Below are 8,813 nucleotides of genomic sequence, written 5' to 3'. Positions count from 1 at the left end.
GAGCTTTAGTACAAACAAGAATCAGGACTGTAAGTGTAAAGCACTTTGTGGAGTATTCCTTATTTTCAGTGCACATCAATGAAGAACCATATTATACTATGCACATTCAGCACAGGAAACATTTTTCAGCTGGCCAGACGGCTGCCAAAAGGAAGTCACATCATTCCCCATTTTGAATCCAGACAATACATATGGTCTATCTTTTACATCTGCAGAAAAAAGATCATCAGGTTTATCAAATTGGGTTTATTGCTTTGGTTTTTGATTAGCACTTTGTGGCAAGAACTACTGAATTTAATTTATGAGTTAAGGATGAAAGTCAAGTTTGCCCTGTAGTGACAGTTGTGCTGCAGCTGTTGTTAGGATGCACACTTTGGCACTTGTTCCCTGGATGGTCCCAAAACTAGTTTCTGCAGAGGTGACATAAGGGACTGAACTGAGACACAGTGATTGATCTCTCTGCCAGAAGAAGCAAAGCCTTTGCCTGATTTCTGCAGGAGGTGTCCAGGTGGAAATTTTGGACACTCACAGAGATTTCAGCAGACAGTCCCTGCTGATTTTAGACCATTTGACATGTACTACTCATGAGCTGCAACGTGTTAGCATCCAGGATGGAGAATGTCCCCAGGCTGAGGGACTTCTCCAGGCAAATCCTGCTGCAGAATTAAGAAAAGCATACACAGATATTTGTAAATGTTCAATAGAAACAACTTTTGTAGGTGCAGAAAGGCTCCACAGGGAAGTGGTCACAGCACCAAGCCTGACAGAGATCAAGAAAAGTTTGAGCAATGCTCTCAGACACGTGGTGGGATTCTTGGGGCAGTCCTGTGAGGGGCTGGGATTTGGGCTGCAATTATCCTTGTCAGGATATCCAACTGAGGATATTCTATGCTCCTCTGTAGCACAGCATGGTCACATGAGCAGAGCAAAAGAGGGGCAGAGAATCTCACTCTGTCTAGCTGAGATACCTTTCCAAGGACCCTCCCAGCAGAGAGTTTCATCATCATCATCTTGGCAGGGACTGGCCTCCCTGTTCAACAGATTTGACTTTTTGGGTGAATGTTACCCTGTACAAAGATCCCAGTAAACTAATTTAGCAAATGCTATGCCCATGGGTGCCTGTGTAGCAACTTAGTCCCTCTGGCTGTGCCCCTTCTCATCCTGGCAGCTCCAGTGATTCACAGGAATAATTGCTTTCCCTGGCCTTCAACTTTACACAGACAGGCTCTACAAGACATCTCTGGAACATGGCAAAAAATATCAGATATCTTTCTTTTGATAACCATATACCCAGCGGAATTTTTAATTCTTTTGTAAGTACACAAAGTTTGCTACCCGATCAACTTGCTGACCCTAAATTCACATTGATAACCACAGAAGGCATACATAGCCTGCAACTGAACTTTTAGCTCTAGTTCTGTGTTTTGGACACACATAATTATTGCTCTTACTGATATTTGATGAAGGTGTTTATCTACTTTAGGTTGTCACGCTGAATGAACAGGTACAGGACTCCTAAGCAAGTTTCACCCAGTTCCATCACACAAATTCAATGAAAAATCCAATCAAGAAATTCTTGGCCAAAGTCTAATTAACATTATGCTGGTTTACACCACTGTATTATTATAATTAACAAAAGGATAATGGATCGAGTTTAAAAATTAATGAGTAATCCTGACTTTCTTTGGCAGCTTTAGCTGGAACATACCAAAGGTGTTTGTTGTAAACATTAGAATCACTAAGGATTGTTACTCAGGTTAGATACAGATTAATTCATTGACTCTATTTTACAGGATATGATTGTCCAAAGCAGCATTTTAGCTAAACTGATGCAGTAAGAGCCAGTCTGCCTGTGGGGTTTGCTGTAAAGCAATAGGGTAAAAGGAATTCTTTTGTGAAATTCTATGGGAGCATTCTATTCACTGCACCCATCTCTGCCACAAAGTAAAGGCTCCCTGTATAAAAATCTATCCCTTTCCAAAGCTCCTACCAGCCCTCAGAGTCTGAAGAACATGAAGCTTTCCCAGAAATGTCTTTTTGCTGTCACCCTTGTTAATGACAGCAGGAGTATCACAGTAGCAGTTTCACAGTTAATAGCTGTGTGTCCATTGTCCTGGCAGCTCTCACCAGTAGAAGAGGTTCTGGTTTCATGTTACACTGTCCAGAATGAGAAATCACCAATTTTAAATGCCAGTGTCATTAAAAACAAAAGAAAACAAAAACCCAATTCACAAGTTTCTCTAATATTAAGTCTTAAAGCAAAAGTATTTGAAAACACAGTATGCAAACATGATACAAGAAGCACAGAAATTCCACACCAATGGCTGAAGTCCTCCTGAAATGAATTTAATAAAACCTTTATTTATCATCTGATATAAAAATGGCAGGCTTAAGTTTTTTTTTTTTTTGGAGACACCTAATTTGCTACTGTGTAATTTTACATTTTAGAGGGTATTCACACAAAAAACCCCTGTCAATTAATAAGATGTAGCATAAACTTTTCCTGATATCTCTATACAGCATATGTATCTCATCATTCTGAGCACTGTGCATTTATTATAGGAGGTGAAAATCCATATGCCTGCAGAAGATCCATTCCTATGTCAGTGTAAAGTTGCAATCTGTTCCAAACGGAAAGTAAAAAGAGCAGGGATCTGGTAGAAAAACAGGGACCAAACCAGACCTTAAGCTCTGTCCTGTGAAAAAGACAGGATTGATATCAGCACAACTGCCACCACCACCCACGTACTAAGGGAGTGTACATACTTTTGTAACAATACCACTAATCTCTGGAACAGCCAGTTGACCAACAATACTGTAATTAATAACAGATGATCACACAAAACAGCTATCACAAACAAACAAAAACTCCAGGGTGCTTGATACATGTAGCTTGAAAAAAGAAGCTTTAGAATAATCACTAACATGTCAGTTTGTCTACCATTGAATTTTTAACCCTTCAGAGACACCAAGCAAAATAAAATCTAGGAGCCATCTGATTTTTCTTATTACATTTCTGTAGGAAGTAATTTAAAAACTTTGGAAAACTAGTGAAATTTTTAATAAAAAATGTATGCATTCTGCAATGTGATAAAACTAGGATATTCCACAGTGATTAATGAGAACATAAATATCTGCCTAAATAGCAGGTTACAAAGGAATTCACATTGGATTTAAATTAGCAACGAGTTCAAAACATGAACTTTCTTCAATTTCTCATATTTTCCCCAAGGGTCCTATCTTCACTGGACAATGCTCTGTCCTATTGTCCTCATGTTACAGTCATCTCTGGTTTGGACCAGAAATTTCATCCTGAAAACAAGCACCTTTTCTCCCAAAATCACATCTACATATTGGTCTATTCCCACACACAGAGGGGGAAAAAAGGAAAAGAGTATTGACTTTATTGATTTCACATTGCAAAGCAATTTCCTCAGAAAAATCTGACTAGTTCCTAGAATTAGTTCACAGCAGGTGATAAAATAGCGTCATCATCATTAACTCAGGGTCTTCCTCTGGGCTTAGCAAGCAGTCTGGCAGAAGTACACCCTTTTATAACTAAGCTATAAATCATCAAGGCAGGCAGCTTAGTAATTGTTTACAGCTGGTCATAGAAACTAGCTGTTGCTCTGAAGAAATAGTATTTTGTATTACTAGAGAAACAAGGAAAATGAACTTTTTTCTACATGTAAGACACATGGCGTGATCCTCTGTGACTTTACAACAGTTTCATATTGGCCTAACTGTTTATGTCAGCTAGCTGACAGTGGTATAAAACTGGTGTGCTCAGACAAGGAATGGCTTGATGGAAAGGTCAACACCAAATATGGGAGAAATTATATTTCTGATAATATAAATCAGCAAGATAAACAGGGGCATACGGTAGGTAAGGGAGCTTATGTGGGCTCTACCTTCACCCTGTTACTAGTTTCCATCCAGAAATCACATGATTATTTACTACAGTCAGATTTTATTACAGATACAGAGGGAGAAGGAGGGAAATGAGGACCTCTTTCACTTTGTGCACCAGGGTACAATGTGCTCTTGTCACTGATGGTCACTTCCAGGCTAGAGTGTTGGTGCTGTCATTCTGCCCATTGTAACAGAGGACGGCAGCACAGTGATGAGCTTGAAGCACAGGCAGCCCTGCTTATGGTGCAATTCCAAGCCTCACTCAGGCCCTAATGACCAGGTGCCCCTGCATGGTCCTCATCTTCCCATTTCTGCAGGCCAGAGGTCTGCATCTCCTCTTTAAAGGTGCTTTCCACACCATCATGCTCCACCCCTGTTTTTTGCAAGTGAAGGTTCTGAAGTGTCGGTCTGGGAAGTGCTCAGATGTGCTTGAGTGTGGATCCTTGGAGTGCATTTCTCACATTCCTTCACTGCATGGAAAGTACAAAACAAACAGCTCTCAGGAGCCAAACAATAAAATTTAAGGAGCTCATCAGCCACTCCACCAACTCTTATCTTCTTTCCAATACTAGTCAAGGTGCCAAAAGGTGTTTGTTTGCAGTGCAATCTCATTTAAGTAAGAGGAAACACAGGGATATCTGCACTATAAATGTATGTTGCTGAAGAAAAGCTGTTAGATTAACTCACTGAAGATTCAAACATTCCCAGTCTCCAATTAATAGTACAAAGAAAATCTAAATAGGTAAGGCTCAAGAGTTCTAGATAATTTGTTAAATAAAGAATGTGAAAGACAATCTTTCTTGCTCATCGTGTCCCTGCATGGTAGAACCTTTACTCATCTTTGCTCCGCACCCCATCATTTTTTGGTGTTATTTTAGCTTGGATAAGAGTCACACAATCCTCTCTGTGTCCCTAAGAAAATTTTCTCCTCACAATCCATTTGCCTCAGAAGGTCCTAGGCCCTTTTCCTGAAGGGTTTCCACTGCTCTAGGCAGTCTAAGCAAACAGGCAAAGGAAAACCCCACCAATGCATCTTTATTAGAGCATCCAGAGCAGGGTACCTGCACAGCAGGCTGCAAAACAACACAAAACAGCTACAGCAAACCTTCTGTCTAATGTCTCCTTCATGTCATTTAGACTACAGCCAAATACTTCAGTGGACCCACTTTCCTGGGTCCAGTCCAGAAACTGAGATAATCTTACATTTTACACAAAGATGAAGCTCAGGTATGTTGCCCATTTGCAGTGATTTAGAGGTCACCAGTGGAAACTACTTTGATGTGCATGTCCAGACTTGTCATATACAAAATAATTTGATAAAAGCTTTTATCTAAATCACGTAACTTCATAGTAATTTGTGCTACATATGCAAGAATTTTGACTCCTCAGCTGACCTGTAGTAACTTGTTTAGACCTGGTAACTTGATCATGTGTCTAAGTTCCTACACAGCATAAGAAATATGCAGAGGCTTGATAAAAATGTGAGGAAAAACTACAGAAGTCGCTAATACAAACATTCAGGAGACATAGTGAAATTTTATTCACTCTCCCATTGTTCTCCAAGCAGAAGCATTGCAATGACAACGTCAGGATGAAATTAGGAATTTAGAATTCATACGGTAAGTTTTCAGGGTAAAAATGAGATGACGAGAGAGATGGATAAGATCCAGTGCTATTAGACAGTAAAATAAGATCTGCAAACATATAGCTCTGTAAAATAAACATTAGGAGTGTCTGCAAATATATGTAGCCAAATTAGACCCATTGGCTAAGTACTGGAGGAAGTTTAATACACATAAATTATTCTTTTAGAAGACAAGCTTTAATAAACATATATTTACAATGAGTTCAAAACTCATTCATTTCTCACACAAGAGAAAAAACAAATTAAGGCCTCCCCACACACACACTATTCACTAAGGCAGGATTTGCAGTGCTGAGAAAATGTCCATTTTGGAGACTATCTGAATGCTGTCAGTGTAAGCAGTGTAAGCAGTGTCTGAGATTCTCTTCAGTTCCTCCTGCTTTCCAGATGTTTTCCTGACTGCTCCTTCTGGCAGACTCCAAGGCAACCCCCACTCTCTGCACTCTGCCTCCTGTGCAGCACCCCAGGTACCCTGCACAGCTTCCTGCCCGCTCCCCCAGTGACCCAGCCAGGGGCAGTGGCCCTAAGGTCACCTTACCTGGAGGAAACTCTGGGCAGGAGGCTCAGGGGAAGCAGCAGTGTGTTAGCAGAATAATATTGCTCCTGGTAAAGAGGCTGGGAGGTAATTCAGAGTTCTCTGGGGTATTTATGTGTGATATTGCACTCAGGGGTCACAGCATGCCTCTGGGTGCAGGTTCATCTCCATCTCTAAAGAGCTCTTTTCCTGAGCAAGGCTAAATAAAACTGGTAATGTCCAAGCAGAAAAGTTGACACAGATGTAGAAAAGTGGCTACCTTTCCACTTTACTATTTTCTTCAGCTTTGAATCAAAAATGAAAGCATGTACTTGTGGAAGGTTGGAAACCACTCACAGACAAGTTTTCAAATAGAATGGATACATTTTAACAGCAGGAAGAACTAACACCTGCTACAATATAACAAGGCTGCTGGTGTAATGTGTAATTACACCACATGTGTAATCGTTTTAAATCTAGGTTTTGGTGAAGGCAGACAAAAATTCAAAGAAGGATTCATTCAGAACAGCCTGGACCTTACTGTCCTTCCTTGTCTTTGTGGGGTGTCCTGGCCATCTGTCATGGTTTGACACTGGCACAATGCCAGTGCCCCCATGAAAATACCTTCTCCCTGGTTTCTGCTGTGAGATGTGACCAGGAATAAGCAAAGCAGGCTCCTACTTAGGGAAAAAAGAAAACAAAACTTTATTAACTACACTACAACTACAAAGAAAAAGGAACACACATACACAGGGAAAATGAAAACTTCACAAATGCATTTCCTCCTCCCCCCACCAAATTTCCAACACAATACATTTGTTTCTCAAATCACCAACTCTCGGTCCAGCACCACCCTTCAAACAATCAATCCTCAGTTCAGCAAGAGGAGAGGAGTCCTTCTTGTGCCATGGGCTTCCCCTGGAAACACAGTCGAAGCCTTGTGTGTTTCTGTGTCACTCGTGGCACCGCCCGGAGTACATCTGCCGTCGTGACTTCTTCCTTTCCATGTCCAGTGCTCTCACCACTGAACATGGACCAGAGCTGCTTCTAGGGTTGTCTTTTAAGGATGCTCTGTCCCGATCCAAAAAAAGGCACAGTCTCTCCTTTGGGACACCTCTCCCCACAATCTCTCCTTTGGGACACCTGTCCCCCCCATATTTTTTCACCCCCTGGGGCCGAGGGGCATCAACACTGAACCCTCTTGGTTCTGAGGCCATTGCCTCCCCCTAGAATGCAGTCTCTGTGTCACAAGGAACTTGGGTCTGTCCATCTCTCTTCTGGGACACTTGTCCCCACAATCTCTCCTTTGGGACACCTGTCCCCCCCATATTTTTTCACCCCCTGGGGCCGAGGGGCATCAACACTGAACCCTCTTGGTTCTGAGGCCATTGCCTCCCCCTAGAATGCAGTCTCTGTGTCACAAGGAACTTGGGTCTGTCCATCTCTCTTCTGGGACACTTGTCCCCACAATCTCTCCTTTGGGACACCTGTCCCCCCCATATTTTCACCCCCTGGGGCCGAGGGGCATCAACACTGAACCCTCTTGGTTCCGAGGCCGGCATCTCTCTTTTGGGACACCTGTCCCCACAATCCCTCCTTTGGGACACCTGTCCCCCCCATATTTTTCACCCCCTGGGGCCGAGGGGCATCAACACTGAACCCTCTTGGTTCTGAGGCCGGCATCTCTCTTTTGGGACACCTGTCCCCACAATCTCTCCTTTGGGACAGCTGTCCCCCCCATATTTTTCCACCCCCTGGGGCCGAGGGGCATCAACCCTGAACCCTCTTGGTTCTATCCATGGCTATACAAAAAGAGTCCAGCAAAAGCCACTCCATCATCTCTTCCCACTAGGATTCTTCTCTATTCTTCTACTATCTCTCGCTTGCCCAGACCTCTCTCACACTGGCCCATTTTCTTCCTCATCTTCCACTCTATCTTTTAGGAAAGGTCAATGTTCTGTGAAGTTCTCATTTTCCAAAAAGGGGTTAAAAGCTCCTACAAGCGGCCGGCTGAACCCCCCCCTCTTCTCCGTCCCAGCCGTGCTGCCGGCACAGGCCCATGTTTATCCAGTCTCAAGGTTACAGTCTCAGGCAGCGGCTCTTTATCTCTCTCTCTCTGTGTCTCTCAGGGGGGGCTGCCCGATGGCTCCCGGTGTCTTTCTCTCTCTCTCTCTCTTCCACCCTTCCACCCCTGGGCTCAGGCCTACCTCTCTCGGCCACATGGCTTTTCCCCTCCCCCTGCCCAGCCAGCAGCTGGGCCGGGGCAGAGACCCGAACTCTTTCCCGCCGGAAGCCCAAGAGGACCCTCCCAGGGGAGAGCTCTGCTTTTAACTCCGTGTTCTCAGAGGCGTGTCCATGTCTCAATGGCCAGGTTAAATGCCAATATTAAAGCCTGAATATCCATTGGCCAAAAACACAGCATCCCAAAAAACACATTTCCTGTCAAACCACCACACCATCAAATCCAAGATGCTGATTAACATGCTACAGGCAGAAGCTCCAAGGTTGTGGCTTGAGCATGGTGCCAGAGGAGAGGGAGAGCAGTTCAGGAAAGGACAATGTGGAGTTTTCAAGGCACTCCCTGTAGAAAGGCAGGTGACTTCAGGCTGACAGGGGGAGTGGCATGAAGAAATACTTGTTTGACTCCCAAAACTCCACATAAAAGTTCAAGCCTTTAATCCTTCCAGCAACTCACATCACTCTGGCATTTGAGATATAGCTTTTTCTTCTCTAGGGATGTTA

The 8,813-nt window shown here is 43.2% G+C and overlaps 1 long non-coding RNA gene across 1 annotated transcript; it reads right to left on the bottom strand.

The window, feature by feature from the left end:
• Positions 1-6,752: 6,752 nt before the first annotated feature.
• LOC139587424 (uncharacterized) lies at positions 6,753-8,529 on the bottom strand. The gene is made up of 2 exons (XR_011678391.1): positions 7,679-8,529; positions 6,753-7,185 (listed from the first exon to the last, which is right to left on the bottom strand). It is a non-coding gene; the product is annotated as an uncharacterized lncRNA (long non-coding RNA).
• Between the last annotated feature and the right edge of the window lie 284 nt (positions 8,530-8,813).

This window comes from Agelaius tricolor, unplaced genomic scaffold (assembly GCF_023055355.1).
Source record: "Agelaius tricolor isolate 1412-34295 unplaced genomic scaffold, bAgeTri1.0.p SCAF_2, whole genome shotgun sequence".
NCBI classification, from domain to species: Eukaryota; Metazoa; Chordata; class Aves; order Passeriformes; family Icteridae; genus Agelaius; species Agelaius tricolor.
This window is presented reverse-complemented; position numbering and strand designations above follow the sequence as displayed.